General features: G+C 36.0%; 2 protein-coding genes across 2 annotated transcripts in view; one reads left to right on the top strand and one right to left on the bottom strand.

Annotated features, from left to right (window-relative positions):
• LOC135080028 (semaphorin-1A) overlaps positions 1–21,841 on the bottom strand; it is a 451,301-nt gene that overhangs the window by 181,880 nt on the left and 247,580 nt on the right. The window lies entirely within an intron of this gene.
• The window catches only part of LOC135080026 (uncharacterized), a 258,168-nt gene that overhangs the window by 43,790 nt on the left and 192,537 nt on the right, over positions 1–21,841 (top strand). The gene's annotated exons all lie outside the window — the stretch shown is intronic.

The following is a 21,841-nucleotide window of genomic DNA, read 5'->3' as shown; positions in this document are numbered from 1 at the left end:
TCAAAAATTAACGCGGAGGGACTTGCACATAAATCATGTAGAGCTTAAGCATAGTGAGAGCCTCCGGCGTAATGGTTGTGTTAATTCTAGTTAATTATCGCTTCAATAGCTTGTTACTGCGTAGCCATAAACTCTGGTCGTGCTGGATGCGAGGATCAAGGTTAATAAATTTATCCCCTTTTGTTTTATTTTAAAGCAAGTAACCTTAATTATGTAATATTGACCGTGTTGGGTGGGGCCTAGTCTGTTGCTAAGCGCTCAGGAACTTCTACTAATAAGCTAAATTAATTTAATAAATATTTGACTCACTATTACAGGATGCGTAATATTCCTCAGTTTCTGATGTTTCATATCTCTTACCTGGAACACAAATGAAATAGTCCATTAGAATACACAACTTCAAACAATTTGAAACTACCTGAGTACCATGCTCAAAGAAAAGGAATACATTACAATATTAAACAAATACCAAACTGTATCAGAGTTACGAAACTATGATGTAAGATCAAAGCTAATATGAAAAGAGCTTCTTTTCAGTTACTTCAGAATATTTTCAATAATCTTGCAGAAGATAGTCCATTGATGAATTCAACAAAATGGGTTAATAATATCCCTATTTTTTGACACAATAAGAATGGAAAAATGTGCCTTTACATTATTTTAACTTTTTTACTATACCTAAGTACATTCTTTTTTTGAATCACTCAAAAATAACTTAAGCAGTTTATTCTACTGTTAGCACTAAAAATAGCAACGCATTTACAATCTCGCATTTCGAAAGAAGTTTAAAATTCACTATAAAAAGTAGGGTGAAAAATCTTTGGATGGAGGAGACTTGATGCTTTGTACCGTGGACAGTACCTACATCAAACTAAACACTGTGGGACGTTTTAGTTAAGCTGTAAAAGGGGTGATTTTGCTACAAAATTGTACGAGTATAGTCAGAAATGCATTTTGCATATTCTTAGGATGTTTCAAAGTTTGCGAGTGGCTTTACACATCTTAGGTCCTATTTTATGTCTTAGGCATGTTGCGTATTTTTTGCGAGATTTTTTTAAAACATTGCAGTCTAACAACAAAGTGTTGTTAGCAATTTAGTTAGCAATATTATATCCAGGCCGTGTACGTGATTTAGCAGTATTCGTTATACATAACTGAGCGCTGGTGAGTTAGCGGTACCTACAGCCCGCGATAAATCAACAACTTGCGGAACTGTTTCGCTTTTGGTCCAAATAATAAGAAAATAGCGGTGCTTTAAAAAGTTCGTTCGTTCGTTTCAACCAAATGACGTCCACTGCTGGAAAAAGGCCTCCCTCAAGGAATTCCAAAACGACTGGTCCTACGCTGCCCGCATCCCAGGCTCTTCTCGTGACCTTCACCAGATCGTCGGTCCACTTAGTGAGGTCCCACAAGGACAAAGTTAATAAATAGTTTTTCATGATAAAATTTATGAGAGATAAAAATAGTTGGTTTCATCTCTAGTAGGCTACTGTCTGAACTTCATGAGGCCAATTACATATGGGGCCAAACGAATAAGCTAATGGGCGGAATGTACGAGTATATTAGATTGAATTATACGAGTAAAAGGCCAAGGTCAAGGTCTTTCAGGAACGAGTGATCTAATCTACCCTTTGGGAAAACTCATAATCATAAGCCATTCATAATAAAAAAAGTTTTGAATTGCTAACTTAGAATACCGTGTTAAAATGCCTTTATCTAAAACATAAAGCACTAAAATGCAGTATAGCTTAGAACAGAGGACGTTGTTTATCGAGCATTATCAAAATATTGGATGTCCCCGGTAAGTCCCCAGACATAGGTCTACCAGTAAATATCCGGCTAGAAATGATTTAAGCCCAAAGCCCGGTATCTAAACGCAACGTAAACGCTGCATAGATGCACCTGCCTAGGGGGCTGTTACAGAATTTACGGATTAAACGGATATTTACGGATAAAAGCCAAGATAAACCGGGTCAGATGGATAATACAGGTGTTCTTAGCTGAACTCCCTTGAGTGACGTTGCGATCGGCCTGGAACGTTAAATTTAGGCTAAGAACTCACGGCGTGATTTTCACCCGCGCCCGCGGCGGTTGTGGAATTGCGGTTTTATTTTAAAACTCACAGGAGCGCCGTGCGCTAAGTCACTGGTACAAAATGGTCGCCCGCCGATCGGGCGGTTTTCGCGCGGGCGAAAACCACCAAGTGGAACCCGCATACTACCGCGCTCGCTGCGGGCGAAAACCGCGTCGTGAGTTGTGCATTAGTTTTTACATAAGTATCTGCATTCTACAGAAGCTGCGGGCCCGAAACCGCCGCGGGCGCGGGTGAAAATCAGATAGCACGTTAAGCTGAATGCAGCTCGGTTTTGTGGTTAAATAGGTACAGGTACAGTATTGCAATAAAAATGTCTTGGTAGGTACTTATATCTCTAGGTTTATAGAATTTGTACAAAACAATGTGATGTGAGATAAGTAAGTAAAACAAGTTTGGTTGCAGGGTAAGTTCCTTTATTCCCATCCACCCCCTTCAAGCTTGCCACCGGGGTGGTGGTTGCCTTTAATATAGTGGCGTTTACCACCCCCGAAATTGAAAAAAGAGTCAATGTGAAGCTTTTGACACATTGGGAAAATCATTGTAAAACAACAGGTGTTCAACGTTTAATTGCGAAACCCATTTTTTTTCGGAAAATTACGTGGCGGTCCAGTATAAAAAACAAAACTGTTCTTTAATAAACTCATATATTTAGGATTTAGCATAATAATATTAAATATTTCAAAAACATAAATGTACGATTTCCACTACAAATATATCAAGAAGTTCCAAAATTTAAAGTACGTACATATTATTATATACTATACAGACACAGATAAGTTGTTGTTTATCAGATATTTTGTAGAGATTTTTATGATGAAATTAAACCAGATTTAGAAAACCATTTTGATACCTCCAACTATAAGATAGATAACATTTATGATTTTCATTTAGTTAATAAGAAGAAATTAGGATATTTCAAAGACGAACACAATGGTAATATATTATTGAATTTGTAGGTTTACCATAAAAAATGTATGCAATGAAGGTAAATAATAAAATAATAACAAAAACCAGAGAGGTTAATGTGTGATAAAAAAAATTAAGTTTGATAATTATAAGTCTTGCTTATTCGATAAAAATATTCAACATGCTGAAATGTATCGATTTAAATCTATGAAACATGTTATTTTTACTCAAAAAATTAATTAAATATGTTTGTCATATAATGACTCCAAGCGATACATAATAGCGAACACATTAGCGTGGGGTCATTATTCATTAAAGTGATTTACTAACCTAATTTTATAAAGTTATAATTAGTTAATCAGATTCCCCCATACTAACAAAGTTCAAGTAAGAGAACAAACAATGAATCCATTGACGAATTATTCACCACGCCAAACAAGAAAGCTAAAACAAAAAAGTCTCTGACAGTGAGACGTCCGAATCCAAATATTGATTCCATATCCTATGTATCTTCAAACGCGGATGACGGATCGAAAGCAACACACTTAATAAAAATAGAAATATTCGAATTAAAAAAATGGAAAACGAACACATCAGAACAATGGAAACATGCAGATGTGCGTGTTATGTATTATACTAAATCAGCAAACGATTCAATACACAGAAGAACTCGATAAATCATTTACGAAATGACAAAGAGCATATCGAATGCACCAGGGTGTCAAAAATACACGATAAGCAATAAAAAATATTGAATTTGTAGGTTTACAATAAAAATGTATGCAATGAAGGTAAAATATAAAATAATAACAAAAACCAGAGAGGTTAATGTGTGATAACAAAAAATAAGTTTGATAATTATAAGTCTTGCTTATTCGATAAAAATATTCAACATGCTAAAAAGTATCGATTTAAATCTATGAAACATGTAATTTTTACTCAAAAAATTAATTAAATATGTTTGTCATATAATGACTCCAAGCGATACATAATAGCGAACACATTAGCGTGGGGTCATTATTCATTAAAGTGATTTACTAACCTAATTTTATAAAGTTATAATTAGTTAATCAGATTCCCCCATACTAACAAAGTTCAAGTAAGAGAACAAACAATGAATCCATTGACGAATTATTCACCACGCCAAACAAGAAAGCTAAAACAAAAAAGTCTCTGACAGTGAGACGTCCGAATCCAAATATTGATTCCAAATCCTATGTATCTTCAAACGCGGATGACGGATCGAAAGCAACACACTTAATAAAAATAGAAATATTAGAATTAAACAAACACATCAGAACAATGGAAACATGCAGATGTGCGTGTTATGTATTATACTAAATCAGCAAACGATTCAATACACAGAAGAACTCGGTGAATCATTTACGAAATAATAAAAAGCATATCGAATGCACCAGGGTGTCAAAAATACACGATAAGCAATAAAGAATAAAACTGATCGAAATCAACACACTTAATAAAAATAGAAATATTCGAATTAAAAAATGGAACACATAGACACATCAGAACAATGGAAACATGCAGATGTGCGTGTTATGTATTATGTAAATCAGAAAACGATTCAATACACAGAAGAACTCGATAAATCATTTACGAAATGACAAAGAGCATATCAAATGCACCAGGGTGTCAAAAATACACGATAAGCAATAAAAAATATTGAATTTGTAGGTATACCATAAAAAATGTATGCAATAAAGGTAAATAATAAAATAATAACAAAAACCAGAGAGGTTAATGTGTGATAACAAAAAATAAGTTTGATAATTATAAGTCTTGCTTAATCGATAAAAATATTCAACATGCTGAAATGTATCGATTTAAATCTATGAAACATGTTATTTTTACTCAAAAAATTAATTAAATATGTTTGTCATATAATGACTCCAAGCGATACATAATAGCGAACACATTAGCGTGGGGTCATTATTCATTAAAGTGATTTACTAACCTAATTTTATAAAGTTATAATTAGTTAATCAGATTCCCCCATACTAACAAAGTTCAAGTAAGAGAACAAACAATGAATCCATTGACGAATTATTCACCACGCCAAACAAGAAAGCTAAAACAAAAAAGTCTCTGACAGTGAGACGTCCGAATCCAAATATTGATTCCATATCCTATGTATCTTCAAACGCGGATGACGGATCGAAAGCAACACACTTAATAAAAATAGAAATATTCGAATTAAAAAAATGGAAAACGAACACATCAGAACAATGGAAACATGCAGATGTGCATGTTATGTATTATACTAAATCAGCAAACGATTCAATACACATAAGAACTTGGTAAATCATTTACGAAATAACAATGAGCATATCGAATGCACCAGGGTGTCAAAAATACACGATAAGCAATAAAAAATATTGAATTTGTAGGTTTACCATAAAAAATGTATGCAATGAAGGTAAATAATAAAATAATAACAAAAACCAGAGAGAATAATGTGTGAAAAAAAAATTAAGTTTGACAATTATAAGTCTTGCTTATTCGATAAAAATATTCAACATGCTGAAATGTATCGATTTAAATCTATGAAACATGTTATTTTTACTCAAAAAATTAATTAAATATGTTTGTCATATAATGACTCCAAGCGATACATAATAGCGAACACATTAGCGTGGGGTCATTATTCATTAAAGTGATTTACTAACCTAATTTTATAAAGTTATAATTAGTTAATCAGATTCCCCCATACTAACAAAGTTCAAGTAAGAGAACAAACAATGAATCCATTGACGAATTCTTCACCACATCAAACAAGAAAGCTAAAACAAAAACGTCTCCGACAGTGGGACGTCCGAATCCGAAGATTGATACATACATATAATTAGTCATTTTTGAAATAACAAAGAGCATATCAAATGCACCAGGGTGTCAAAAATACACGATAAGCAATAAAGAATAAAAGTGATCGAAATCAACACACTTAATAAAAATAGAAATATTCGAATTAAAAAATGGAACACATAGACACATCAGAACAATGGAAACATGCAGATGTGCGTGTTATGTATTATACTAAATCAGAAAACGATTCAATACACAGAAGAACTCGATAAATCATTTAAGAAATAATAAAGAGCATATCAAATGCACCAGGGTGTCAAAAATACACGATAAGCAATAAAGAATAAAACTGATCGAAATCAACACACTTAATAAAAATAGAAATATTCGAATTAAAAAATGGAACACATAGACACATCAGAACAATGGAAACATGCAGATGTGCGTGTTATGTATTATACTAAATCAGAAAACGATTCAATACACAGAAGAACTCGATAAATCATTTACGAAATAATAAAGAGCACATCGAATGCACCAGGGTGTCAAAAATACATGATCAGCAATAAAAAATAAAACTGATCGAAAGCAACACACATAATAAAAATAGAAATATTCGAATTAAAAAATGGAAAACAAACACATCAGAACAATGGAAACATGCAGATGTGCGTGTTATGTATGTATAGTAAATCAAAAAACGATTCAAAACACAGAATAACTCGATAAGTCATTTATGAAACCACAAAGAGCATATCGAATGCACCAGGGTGTCAAAAATACACGATCAGCAATAAAAAATAAAACTGATCGGAAGCAACACACTTAGTAAAAATAGAAATATACGAATAAAAAAAATGGAAAACAAACACATCAGAACAATGGAAACATGCAGATGTGCGTGTTATGTATTATACTAAATCAGAAAACGATTCAATACAGAGAAGAACTCGATAAGACATTTATGAAATAACAAAGAGCATATCAAATGCACCAGGGTGTCAAAAATACACGATAAGCAATAAAGAATAAAACTGATCGAAATCAACACACTTGATAAAAATTGAAATATTCGCATTAAAAAATGGAACACAAAGACACATCAGAACAATGGAAACATGCAGATGTGCATGTTATATACTATACTAAATCAGCAAACGATTCAATACACAGAAGAACTCGATAAGTCATTTATGAAACCACAAAGAGCATATCGAATGGGTGTCAAAAATACACGATCAGCAAAAAAAAACTGATCGAAAGCAACACACTTAATAAAAATAGAAATATTCGAATTAAAAAAAACGGAATACATAGACACATCAGAACAATGGAAACATGCAGATGTGCGTGTTATGTATTATAGTAAATCAAAAAACGATTCAAAACACAGAAGAACTCGGTAAATCATTTACGAAATAACAATGAGCATATCGAATGCACCAGGGTGTTAAAAATACACGATAAGCAATAAAAAATAAAACTGATCGAAAGCAAAGTGAGACGTTCGAATCCGAATATTGATTCCATATCCTATGTATCTTCAAACACAGATGACGGATCTAAAGCAACACACTTAATAAAAATAGAAATATTCGAATTAAAAAATGGAAAACAAACACATCAGAACAATGGAAACATGCAGATGTGCGTGTTATGTATTATTTTAAATCAGCAAACGATTCAATACACAGAACTCGGTGAATCATTTACGAAATAATAAAAAGCATATCGAATGCACCAGGGTGTCAAAAATACACGATAAGCAATAAAAAATAAAACTTATCGAAAGCAACACACTTAATAAAAATAGAAATATTCGAATTAAAAAAATGGAAAACAAACACATCAGAACAATAGAAACATGCAGATGTGAGTGTTATGTATTACACTAAATCAGAAAACGATTCAATACACAGAAGAACTCGATAAGTCATTTATGAAATAACAAAGAACATATCAAATGCACCAGGGTGTCAAAAATACACGATAAACGGGACTATTCCCACCTCTCGTTCCCACCACTGCAACTCCTGTTTACCAGGATCTACAGCTTGACCGCCACAAAAACCCAACCAATGAAGGTCAACCATGCTTTATAAGCATTTTCTTGTTTCCTTTATCTTTTCCCTTTCGTTTTTGTTTCTTACCAGATAGGTTACAACATCTCCGTCATCCGCGTTTAAAGATACATACGATATGGAATCAATATTCTGATTCGGGCGTCCCACTGTCGGAGACGTTTTTGTTTTAGCTTTCTTGATTGGTGTGGTGAAGAATTCGTCAATGGATTCATTGTTTGTTCTCTTACTTGAACTTTGTTGGTATGAGGGAATCTCATCCTCATCGGACACAGAGAAGTAATAGTTTTTAAATGTGTTTTCTTCGAATGCAACATCATATTCCCTTGTAGAAGCTGGATTCTATAACAAAGGAAACATATTCAACGTTAGTATAAAAATATATTATAAGAAAATGAAACAAAAATGTAGATTGAAGAACATTATTGTAAAATCGTCAATAATTACATGTGTTACTTACCTTCATAGTTATGGATGTTATTGAGTATTGTATGTCGTTCGTTCGTTTCAGCCGAAAAATGTCCACTGCTGGATAAAGGCTTCCCCCAAGGATTTCCACGAAGACCGGTCCTGCACCGCTCGCATCCAGGCACCTCCCGCGACCTTCACTAGATCGCCAGTTCACCTAGTGGGAGGCCTGCCCACGCTACGTCTTCCGGCTCGTGGTCGCCACTCAAGAACTTTCCTGCCCCATTGTATGTCGACAGGTCTTGACTTATGGTCCTATGTCCCCTAGATGGGGCAGAGGGCGTCCACAACAGTCCTCCATCTCGTTCGGTCTTGAGCTTCTCGCTTGATCTCGCTCCAGGTTTTGCCGATCTTCTTCGCCTCGTCCGCTACAGTGCGCCGCCAAGTTTGCCTGGGTCGACCACGTTTGCGTTTTCCTTGGGGATTCCAATCCAGAGCCTGCTTAGGGATGTGATCGGGGTCCCTTCGGAGAGTGTGGCCGATCCAGTTCCACTTGCGGCGCTTGATCTGCTGGTCGATCGGAATTTCGTGGCAGCGTTCCAATAGCTCGACGTTGGAGATTTTCTCGGGCCAGTATATGCCGAGAATTCGGCGAAGGCAGCGGTTGATGAAGACCTGCAGCTGGTGCGAGATAACCTTGGTGACCTTCCACGTTTCACACCCATAGAGCAGAACGGATTTAACGTTGGACCCGAATATTTTGATCTTGACCCTTCGGGTCAATTTCCGTGACCGCCATATGGGGCGAAGTTGTGCGAAGGTAGCTCTGGCCTTGGCAATGCGCGAAGTGATGTCCTCTTCAGTACCTCCAGTTTCTGACACGACGCTCCCGAGGTAGGTGAAATTGTGGACTCGTGCCACATCCTCTGCACCAATCCGTAATGGCGTGCAATTTCTCACACCAGATCGCATCTCTTGGGTCTTCCGGCAGTTAATTTTGAGCCCTGTGATACCCGCTTCTCGATGTAGGTCATCAAGTTTGGACTGCATATCGTGATGCGTGTGGCTCAGCAAACAGAGGTCATCGGCATAATCTAAGTCTTCTAAGACTCTGATTATACCCCACTCTATTCCACGCCGTTGGTCTTGATATGCGCGATTCATGACTCCATCCAAGACAACCAGAAATAGAAGGGGCGAAAGCAGGCAGCCTTGCCGGACGCCCGCATGCACCTCGATGTCTTCGGAGATGAGGCCGTCGTGAGTCACCGTACAAGAATATTTCCGACAGGTATTAAACACGAATTCAGAGGACGAAGTGTGAAGAAAGGCAATGTGTATGGGTATTTATACCAATAATATCAATTTAGCAATGGATTTTAATAGTTATTATTAGTTAATAGTTACTTATCTTGGAATGTGGTAAAAGTAATAATTTTACCGGTTTTGTTAATGATGTTTGCAATGAGACCTTTAAAATGTTTAGGCAATAATTATAATTTGGTGAGTCATACAGTAATTGAGTCATTAGATGTAGATGATTAACGAAGTAATAATATAGTAAATACAAATGAGTAGGTCATCTTCATAGAAACGCACCGAGCGCGGTTTGTATGTGAGCGCGCCAATACGCTTAATTTTTTATGTGACTCTACATAAAAACTGTTTGTGTTCTTATGTGCCCGTCTTCCAGATAAATAAAAATTGCATTTGTAAGCCAATAATATGTGTCATGAAAAAAAAAAAAAAAATGAAAAATAATGAACAAAAAAATTAATGACTTAGTTTTTGTCAAAAAATTTAGTTTTGACGGGCACGGTTAAAACGTAAAAAAAAATAATGCATTTTAGTTTTTGTCAAAAAAAGTGTTGACGGGCAAGTTTTTGGGGGCATTTTTGTCGATAAAATTGACATAATAACATCGCCTTAAATTATCGCTAGCCCTATCCCAAACACACTGTATATTTCAAGTGTTAAGGTTCAATCTCCCATTCCTTAGACCGGCTCCCACAGCCGAACAGCTAAGCGAGCAGTCCGCGCTGGCTTCTCGTGATATTAAGGCATTAATTTACTGTTGCATTATTAAGCGCAAAAATTGGCCGTAAATAAGAATTTGTGATGCAATGCGACACGGCGTAGGAGTTTTCATTCATCGGTTGGAAGTTTGGTTTACTTAATTGTGTACTTAAAGCTTCAGAACTTCAGTGATTTATTTACTAAAGTTAATTTACCTATGTAAGTGTAGTACATATTGTGTAGATTGATCCAATGTGGGAGAAGTTTGAAGAAGTACTTAGTACCTAAACACATTACAAAATTAATGAAGTTAATACTTAGTTCAAATGCCAGTGTACAGATTTTGAATAAAAATAGAATATGTTATCCAAGATTAAAGAATATGGAGATAATTAGTTTCTAATAGTAATTTTATTCAAATAAAGAATGAGATGAAGAGGTGCTGGTGCTACTTCAATTTTCAAAATCGTGCTCAAAATGCCAAAATAGAGATGTTTCGCGAAGCTCACTTAATTCCCAAAAGATAACCACTAGAGTCTTGTGTAATTGTAGTAAGAGTGACCTTGCCACAAAAATGTACAGTCCGATGTGCTGCCGATCCAATAACAAACTACTGAATCACTGCTGACCAAAGTCTGGATAAAACAATTACTCCGTGTCTGGCCAGTCAGCTCACGGCGCCTAATTTTTGAAGTCGTAAAATTTACGACAAAGTGCGAATAATCCCAAGTACGGTTCGCAACGGACGTGCCGAGGGTCCGAATGAGGCGACGGTCAGCAAAAGGAGTTTTTAAGATAAAAATGGGTTTTTAGCCGCCGAATGTGGTGATAGGTCTCTGGCGGAAATTTTTTCGTGGATCAAAAATTTCGTGAGGATCATTGATCTATTCGTGGAAAAGGAAAAATCTTTGGAAAATGTTAACGGTTGCAAAGTCAGACGTTATCTTCTTAAAACACCGTGATAGTTCACTTGTAAAAACAGTGTCATATGTATAAAAATAACATTACGTACGTGTTTAGAAACTGCCAGCTTTTATGGTTGGAGCCTAGAAAAGGACTGTTTCTTTATTTACCTTATCATGATTCTAGCCCAGAACCTACTGCGATCGAATTCGAATGAAATTAGTACGCTGTTGCATTAATATTACCTTTATTCCATCCAACAGTAATCATCCTTCTATTCTGACGCCTCCATCCACTTTAAATTTAACCATAAACAAGCGCAATCACAACAAAACTGGCACGTTTAATCCACGACTATCCGGAACGAAAAAACTTTTAAAAAAGCATCGCTCATTTCGCCTCCAAAATAAACATTGGACTTATCTTTACGGTACATAAAACGGGTCATTTTTGCCTGTACCCGCCGGTCATATTTTAAAAAGCTTGAAGCTGCGCACCGTTGATAACAGCCTATCGGTTATTTACTGACCACAACCACAACTTACCGCTTTTTGTAACTTCCAAGGCGAGATTAGATCCGTGTTGAGAGGAATATCGGTCTTTTGGGCCGAGAAAGGGATTTTTAAGGTCTCGAAAACATTTTAGTTTGGCGAAATGTGGTTTTGGGACAAGTAACTATTCAAAGCTTTTCTTTGTAATTAACCTAACGAAATATGTCTACATTTTAAGTCTATGTCAAGAATAATTAAATATCACTATGGGAACTACTAAAATGGACATTAATTTTTGTTATAATAATTCTTCATAAAACCTACCTTAGTGTCTTTGTAAGAAGCAAAAATACATTTACCTACTTCAGACTCCCAGCTAGAAGACATTACAAATTAAATTGGAACCTTTTTTCCTAATAACAAAATACCATTTTCGGTTCACGTGAACTTGTTTTAGGTAACACAATTTATGAGACATTGAAACTTGCCGCATGATCGCGCAAATAAAACAAAAGGGAGCTGAATAGCAGAAAATATAATTTATCACTTCACCGTCACTGTTGTATTATCTACGGGCAACTAATGGAATTATGACGTGCTGTCTCGCTTGTTTGCCGAAGAAGAAAGCGAGACAATGCGTTGTTGTCATCGGTACAATAAATGCCTTTCTTGATACAATGGATAGCTTCAATTATAGGGATGTGGTCTGCGAACGCTGTGTTTTGTCAGTCAGACTGACGTGGCTTCTGATTCGTGACTCACCCTCCGGTCACATTATTACAAGTATTTTAATCCATCTATTGTTTGCACCCTTCTTCTGTCTCTTTAACCGTACTCTACACGAATAGTTTGATATCTTATACTAAGGCTGAGTTGCACCACCTAACTTTGACCGTAACTATAACGATAACCGGTGTTTTTGTATGGAGTATGACAGATTTTTTACGTTTGTCAAAGTTAAAGTAAGATGGTGCAACCCAGCCTGAATGATGGAAGGTTAAAAGGAGCCCTGGGTAGACATGGACCACTAAATGAACATAAAGTAAGAATATTAAAAATATATCGAGGTCTCCACTCTACTTTTTTGATAATCTAGATAAGTCTACAATATCCTATTCAAACTGAGACCAAATACAACAAAGTCAGACTATAACACTGTGAGTTACTCAACTGGAAGTCAAACCTGGAGCCTTTATTTACAAAAACGTGCAAATCTCTGACTATTGGAGCACGGAGACGTTCAATATTACCCCCAAAAGTATTTAAAAAAGCATACGACGACATCAGAAGATATACTGAAATTCCTCATTCCCAAGTACCTCTCTAGAAAAGTTGAGCTTGCCATATTTTTGCCAATAGATCAGAACGCTGCCGACTGTCGCCAGACTTCTTGGCACAGAATCTAGGCGTCATTTTTATAGGCCTAACTTCATATCTTTATGAGACATCGATAGTGTTTGTCTAATGGAATCTGAGAGTTATCGTAGAAAATAACTCGGACAAAGTTGGCATTATAAGTATTTAATTTTATCTGATTTATTCAATATTTCCTGTTTTGCAAGTTAATGATCACTCGGATTTTGAGAGTTAAGTTTATCGTTAGAGAATTACTTACTAGTGCTTACGTTAATCGATGAATAATTGTGGCTTCGATTAACAGTTGTAGACGTTATTCGGCATGGCGTTATACGGTCCTAAAACATTACAAGACGATTTCTACTCACCATAGGTACCTTGTAAAGCAAACGTAAAACCAACAAAAACTATTTACCCCAACCTCCTCCCGTATGCAAATGTGTGTGTGCGTAATATTAAAAAGGCACCGCCCGCGCGCGTGGCGGTCTGAATATTCATAGCGTTGTAGATCGTATCGCTTAATAAACACCCTGTATAACTAATCCGGCTATAAAAGAACAGTGTGCCAGAATAACGTGCGAAAAGCTTTCGTACTCGTAAGCGGTCATCGAAAATAATGGCGTTGTAAATGTGTTAAGAGTTAAAAGTACGCAGACTTAATGGAGGATCTTATTGTCTCTAGCCGCAGACAATAATCTGGTTTTAAACCTTTGTTTGTCACCGCTTTGCAATGGAGGGAAGTCGAACCTTAATTTCGAACTTCTATGTTCTTCTGATTAATTTCGTTGCGGGTCCATTGACAGTTCAACTTTCCCTCGGGACAAACTTGACCTTCATTGGTTGGGTTTTTGTGGCGGTCAAGCTGTAGATCCTGGCTACACAGGAGTTGCAGTGGTGGTAAAGAGAGGTGGGAATAGTCCCGTAGACAATAATCTGGTGACGACCTGACTTGATGTTCTCAACCTTCTTTCAACTGGTTTAAAGGGCAGCCATTATTCATGTCACTTTAAGTTCTAATTATGAGATAGAGATTAAAGAGAGAGATCATCAAATAACAGAAAGAAGATTTACCAATATTTGGATGGTTAAAAGAATGTGGAAACTTGCTTTTAGACTTAAGTTTATCCTTGAAGACTTGTTTAAGTCAAATTTCAGAGGTATGGTAAGTAATATAAGTAAAAAAGTAACTTTTGCACATGGCTAACTATAGCTGTATAGAAACCCTCCTGTATTTTTTGCGTGAATGAGTATTTGAATAAAAAACATTTATTCACCCTAACTTTTGCACTAATACTTAATATGAACATAGACACAAAAGTTCTAAATTGAATGTTTACAGAGCATGCTTTTCCAAACATTTCCCCGAATCGAGCAGCAAAAATTCGAAAACAAATACATATTCGCCATTTTAACCCCATGTTTAATTCGATCAAACGTCAACGGGTCATTAACCCCGTTCGGATGGCCGCGGTCGGGGCAATTCAATCGCGAAATTAAACTGTCAACTGACGTCATTGTGTGTTCGCTTGTTCGCTGTTAACTAAGTGCCGATGCGCATTTTCCCCGCGAGGTGGCGCTGATAACGGCGACGTGAAATTAATAGTTGTTTTAATTGGAGGCAAATTAGCTGACGGAATAACTAATATTGGCAATGCGTTGTAATTATAGCAAATTGATGATGAAAATGAATTTAAGTAATGACAAACACTGATAGAGTTCGTGTACGATTTTGCTGTCATATTTAATTTGTTCATTTACTTAAAAGAAAAACAAACAATAGTCTTGAAAAATCAGTTTTGAAAGAAAAAAGTTCTCAGCAAGTTTTACTTTATTTCGAGGTGTCATCAACAAAGCATCTTTTGGTTTAATTGCTTACAAGGCGCGTCTCTCATATTAAGGAGTTTAGCCTTCTGAGTTCATGCCAAAAGTCATCTTACTTATCAAGCTCTAAACACTAAACTAGGTTAAACGAAAAATGCTCCGCCATTTATTCCCAATCACATCCGCACTGCTTGCGAGTCTGGCACAGTTCTTCACCAAATTAAGTCGCAATTAGTCCAGCGGTGATTTATGCGTGTTTTTACGGAAACTGCCCGACTACCGACCGACTAATGTTATCGTCCACGCGACCGGGCCCGTAATAACTCCGCTTAGTGCGCCTGCCGTTGGGAAAATAAGACAGACAGATCAATTCACATACTTAAAATCGTCCCCTTAAAGTGAAAGCCTCGGGAATGCATTATTTCTCACATTTATGCATTTCGGTCAATGTTGCAGAATATAACAGTTCTGGATATAAAAGCAGGAAAATTACTTGTTTTACACTTAAGGGGCCATCCATAAAGTACGTCACTCGAATTTCATAATTTTTTGACCCCTCCCCCGTCCTTGTCACAGGTGGTCACATTTCTGACACACCCCCCCCCCCCCTCCCTAATGTGACGTCACATGTTTTGCAATTTCACATCGAAATATTATTAAATTAACAAAAAAATAGCAACAAATAGAAACAATAAAATCACACGCGAGGTACGGTGCATTTGGCGGCATTATAGGTCAGTAGAATTAGATTTTAAATCTGAAATAATTCCTACAAAAGATTTTATTGATTTAATGGCTTCATTGGTTGCCCATTAAAACTCTCCTAGGTTTTCGACTTCGACGGAGTTGTGCTTAAGTGGTGGGGGTATTTTTCAGTTTAATTTATATTTCAAATTACGTGATTAGTACCTCTAGATATATTAGATTTCGAAATGTGATGTCACAAAACTTAGGACCCCTCCCACCCCTTGTCACACCATGTTACACTTTGTCGACCCCCTCCCCCCCTCTTTACGTGTGACGTACTTTATGGATGACCCCTAAGAGGATTTCACTCTAAGGCGTCGATATGTGAAAAAAAGGGTGCATCACTCTTTTTGAACTACGCATTCCTGCTGTCCTAGGGCTGCCATTATCATCATCATCATCACCATTTCAGCCACAATACGTCCACTGCCGAATATAGGCCTGCTAAAATGTTTTCCAAATTGACCGGTTGGCAGTGCGTTACTTCAACTTTTGTCACGTCATTTGTCCACACGGTACCTGAGTCTCCATTCTAGAACTTTGCTGACCGAACGTTCGTTTGTAGATAGGTACTTATTAAAATCCAAATTAGGCTGTTCTTTGCGACCTGTGGCCGTACGAGCTAATTATTTTCCATTAGTTGCACAGATTTGGTCTAGAAGCCCAAAAATTTACTCACAAAGAATGACCTAAAATGTTTTGCAATCTGAATATTACATACCGATTAATACATTTATTATATTTTGTTAAATGTGTTAAAAGTAGAGTAAGCTTTAAGAAATGACTTTTCAGTTATTTGATTTACAACTTTTCAATATTTTAGTTGTAAATTACGAGTATGTTTCATCGCATTCTTTTTTCCACTTTCAGAAAAAATAAAATTTTTCACCACAGACTCCAGTACTTATCGGATATGTAAATGTAATCCGAAAGTTTTTGCATTCGTAAAAAGTTCATTAACACTGTCTTCCCATCGATCGCAACTCGCAAGTGGCGACGAAGCAGCTCATCATCATACATCAAAGTTAGAACAACTCCGGTCCATAAGAAACAGCTGATCTTTTTGCAATCTACTGAGTAGGTTTATTTATTGCCACCTTGACTCGCTGGACCTTTATAGTGAGAATGAATAGGTATTTACTGGGCACTTATTTCCATCCTTGACTGCGTCCACCCACACTTAACATCACCTAGTGGGATGCCTACCACAACGTCTTCTGACTCTGGATAGGTTGAATAACATATTAATTCAAGCTATTTACCGAAATGAAAAGGTAGCTACGGCTATAACAAAGTTCGGTATCAATGTTTTTTAGATTCTCTTCATTCTTTTTGCTCCAAAAAGGCAAAGACATATACCATAGCCAAGTATTTAGCCTTCTACAAAGTTATTAGGCTGCTTTGTTTGCAAAATGCTCAAGTCTATTAACACAGACTACACGTAAACTTTGACGGGTCGAATGCTGATATATGACGCGGTCTGAAAGCCAAGTGTAGTCAAACGATCCGTCAGTCATACAACCAAACTTCACCCGCTTTATTGTAATTGAAAAAGTTAACACTTTCCTCGAGCTATCAGAAAAGGCAAAATTATTAAACCAATTAAAAGTTGGCAACGTTAACTGAATCAAGGCACAACAAATTTCTAAGTTCCCCCTCTGGTTTTATTTGATATAACGCCATTCTGACACATATAGCCCGTAAACTAAGCCTTTGTAAAGAACGGCAACTTTGGAAATTACTTCAGTTCAGGTAATGATTTTAATTAAGCTTGCTTTATTTCAAAACAGCCATAATGTTAGGCAATTATTGAAATGTTTCTCTCTGTGTAATTCAACGTGGTTATGTAATGAATAAACTAAATAAAATATATCTATTTAAGTCTTAGGTTGAGATTATGTAGGTAACATTATTAAATCTACAATCAAAGTTAGATTCATGCCTTCAATATTGAAATACAGTCAATCACACATTTGGTTAATTTTTTTATTCAATTAATAAGTTTTCTTTTAATATCGCCTGAAAAAACTATTTTCCATTAGGTTTCCATAGAACTTGTAAGGTATGTTCAACTTATACTTCAACTACAGTTTTATAAAACAGCTGAGAACCAACCAAGTAGTACAAAAGGACACATAAAAGCTGTAAATATCAATAACATTTAATCGTATAAAGTACGTTACATCCAAGACCTTATTTCGAGGCAGGCCATTCCGAAACACGAGTCGCCATTCTTGCTCCCTTAGGTACCCGCCTTGCCATTCAACACACGGAAATTTTGCTTTCATCCATTTTAAAAATACATAAGTAGGTATATCCGTAACCCTTTTATGAATTTTTAATAAATTCCGTTTGTGAATACACAGATCGCGTCGCGAGCTTAGATTACATGTATTATTGCAGTAGTGTAGGCCGGAAAGCCTGTAAAAAATTCATTACAAAGACCCGCTAGCTTTCTGAATATGAAACTTATTACGAGGGGAGTGAGTGGCAAATCGCTAACTAGTAACATCCAACTCATTTTCCGCCGACATTGAATATTCTGCCATGTTTGAAGGAAAAACAAAGTGTTAAATTGCGTGGGGAGTCGCCTTGGAGGTGCGGCGGATGTTGGGTGTTTTGTGTTTTATGCTGTAAGATTTAGAGATGAGTTTAGCTTGTGGAGTGCGCGGGCGTTGGTTCCTGTTACAGGAGACACGTAGAGGATGTAGGTCAAGTGGCAAGCAACAAAAGTGTGAGTGTTGCGACGGAGCTCGAAGACGTACGACTGCATTTTGCTTGCATGTTTACAGTTAGAAAATAATTTGCAGTAACGAATTTTATAAAACAACCCTAGACCCTAGACACCTAACTAAACCCTAAACACCCGAGACAAGTGGCAAAAAGTGACAGTTTTAATTTCGAAAGATGGTCGTAAAGCCCTTTACAACAGATTCGATTCGATCAAAAAGTGCAACTTGTCTAGACCTGCCTTTCACCAAATTAATGTCATCTTTGTAAAACCTTCGTCGTCTTCAAAATTAAAAGATCTTACATGAAGTACTTATCAGGGTTGATTGTGTTATGGGAACTGTGAAATAAAGTAAGTTTCTTCAGTTATAATACGTATAAGATAATCCCATCAAAAACAATTACTTGTCAAAAAAACCAAGTCTCGCAACTCAGTTGTTCTACGGTAAAAAGTTGTGAGAACCATGTAATACCAAGTCCAGGCCAGGAAATCTTTAACGTTTTACATAAATTATTGACTTGGCCATCGCACTAAATAATTTAATTTACACGTGTTTTCATGCGATGGCCAAGTCAATATAAGGTACTTGATACAAATAAGGCCTACCTAACTTTAAATGCTTATATTTCAATAAATATTAACGCCAGTCAACAAAAACAAGGTTAATTAACTTCTTCCATCCTTTAATTTTAGCAATATTACAAAAAATAACACAATTTTTAACTAAATCTATTCAAAATAAGCAAATTACGAAACCACTAATTTTGGCTTTATTAAATCACCTACACGGAATAAGGCCTATATGATTCAAATGCCTGTAGACCTTAAAATTGAGGTTGTATTAAACAAAATGCGGTCTTATAACATTAAACACGTCGATTTGTTTGCGTTATCAAAATTTTACCTACCAAGTAAACATAAATATACTGTATATCTCTAGATAAACTTAAATTCCACTTATTAAGAATAATACATAAATTATAGATAAAATTACATATTCATAGTAACAAAGTAATGATTCCTTACTTAAATTATCAAAAAAAATATCAAAAACAAACAATATTATTTTTTTGTATAGGGCTTATTAAAACACCGTGTTCGAATAAGGCCTACACATAAAACATTTTAAATAAATCAGTTTAGGAACATCATTTAGTCTTGATTTTTTGTAAACAAAATGAGATCTCAATTTTTGTTAGAACCAGGGCATAAAAAGGCTTCTGAATCATCTTTACGAACTCCTACACAATCTTTATGATACCACCAAAAGCAGTCCTTTATGGTAGCATATCTGCTACATTGTCTTCGAGACAGGCATGATTATACCAGCTTTAATTCTCCTATCCTTTAGAATTATACATACGGCTTTTTTTTCTTAGTTTTTATTGGTTTTGTATTTTGTTTCTTTTTTTACAGGTTTAGTAATTTTTTTTTACTCTGTTTTCTTTTTATTTTCTGTGCTGTTAGTAACATTCTTATTAAATAAATATTTAGTTACTCTGACTCATTTAGTTTAATGAATTTGTCCGTAATCAGGTGTTGACATAAGTATCCAATATGGCCTACCATGCTGAAATAAGGCCTAGGCCTTATTAGATATCTCGCTCTTGTTGTCTTTAAAAATTTACAAATAATGCATCTATAGCCAGTAGTACAAATTAAGGTAATTATTAGCTAGTAAGAAATATTTAGAAACGATTACTAAGAAAAGCTTAATCTAAAACAGCGTTATTTTACCGAAAATTTAAGATGAAATCGCCAGATTTTTATAAGAGAGCACGAAATCACCCACGACCTCAGAAGAACGCGTGCCAATTGGTGCTGGGATCGTGGATCGGGACGCTCTTGCACTCTACCGGGTTGTAGGGCATATGAGTACGTGTCCTTGAAGTATTATCCCGGTTGGATTTATTTATCTGTGTTTTCTGATGTATAGGCCTTATTAGAACGTAGGCCTTATTTGTATCAAGTACCTTATTTATGTAAAACGTTAAAGATTTCCTGGCCTGGACTTGGTATTACATGGATCTCACAACTTTTTACCGTAGAACAACTGAGTTGCGAGACTTGGTTTTTTTGACAAGTATTGTTTTTGATGGGATCTCATTTCTTTTTGTATTTTGTAGACAGCAGTTATGTATCTAGAAAACTGGACCGAAATTGAAAAATTTTACTCGATTTGGCGGTTGCACTACCGTGCCCCCAAATCTCATTTCTTTTTGTATTTTGTAGACAGCAGTTATGTATCTAGAAAACTGGACCGAAAATGAAAAATTTTACTCGACTTGGCGGTTGCACTACCGTGCCCCCAAATATTTTAGTTTTTCCTTGATTCATACACCAAACACTACTTATATTCCAAATTTGAAGCTTCTAGGTCTGCTAGAAGTGCCTTATAGTTTTGATGATCGGTGAGTCAGTGAGTGACAAAATTAAGTAACTTTGACCCGTTATAATTCTTAAACTACTGGTTCAAATTGAATGAAATTTGAAATATACCGTGTCTTTACAATGCCTGCATAGCTAATGAAAATTCAGCCTTCTAGTTTTATCCAGAACGAAGTTACAGGCGGTCGAAAATGGCCTGAATTGCTTCGAGAAAAGGATGGTACGGCCGTGCTCGACTTGGTGGGGGCACTGCCGTGCCCCCAGATTATTATCTCAGAATCTTTCAATCACATGCGAGAGTTCAATGACCCTGATACACGTGACCTTCCTTTAACATAATTTCAGTAAAAGCTTCAGTGACTTTTGGCAATATCTAGCTGTAGTTTTTTAAATAATTGTGTATTGTGTTGTTGTTAGTTGAAGTTGTTAATCAAGTATTTTTCATGGTTCATGTTTTCTGAATGACAAAGTGCCGTTATAATAATTATTAAGTTCTTCTTAGCCTGGGCGCAGACCATCGACTTTTAGTTGGCCGATAGTTGGGTCGGGCTGTTGATCAGTATGGACGGACACGTATGAAAGTGCGCACATTACACCGATTTGGTATCGGCTGATTCTTCATACAATTTAGAATCGTGCCCAATTATCGGCCAACTAAAAGTCGGTGGTCTGCGCCTAGGCTTAGTCGCCTAGCTCGCTTAAATATTTATAACTATGTATATTTTAAAGCCTGTAAACCTTTGAAAAAGAGGCTGACCATAGTGACTGAGTTTCTTGCGCTGCTTCTTCTCAGCACTGGCCCATTTATTGTCCTGAAGCAGTGGTAGGGTTAGTACTGGGACGTGTAAAAGTGCTTTTTTAAAGCCTATTTGCAGAAATAAATGAGTTTTATGAGTTTTTATGAGTTTTACACCAGAATACACTTTTTGCTGTTACAATCTAGACACTTACTACAAAATAATACAACATTTAGCATCATGTGGTGTCGTCTCTACATAAATTAAACGTGTTTTTGTTCAATTCTAAACTTTGCCGTCCTTTAGTTTGTTATGACCACTAGAATATACAATTCCTAACT

This window comes from Ostrinia nubilalis, chromosome 17 (assembly GCF_963855985.1).
Source record: "Ostrinia nubilalis chromosome 17, ilOstNubi1.1, whole genome shotgun sequence".
Taxonomy (NCBI): domain Eukaryota; kingdom Metazoa; phylum Arthropoda; class Insecta; order Lepidoptera; family Crambidae; genus Ostrinia; species Ostrinia nubilalis.
Note: the sequence above shows the minus strand (reverse complement) of the source record. Positions and strands in the feature narration are given on the sequence as shown.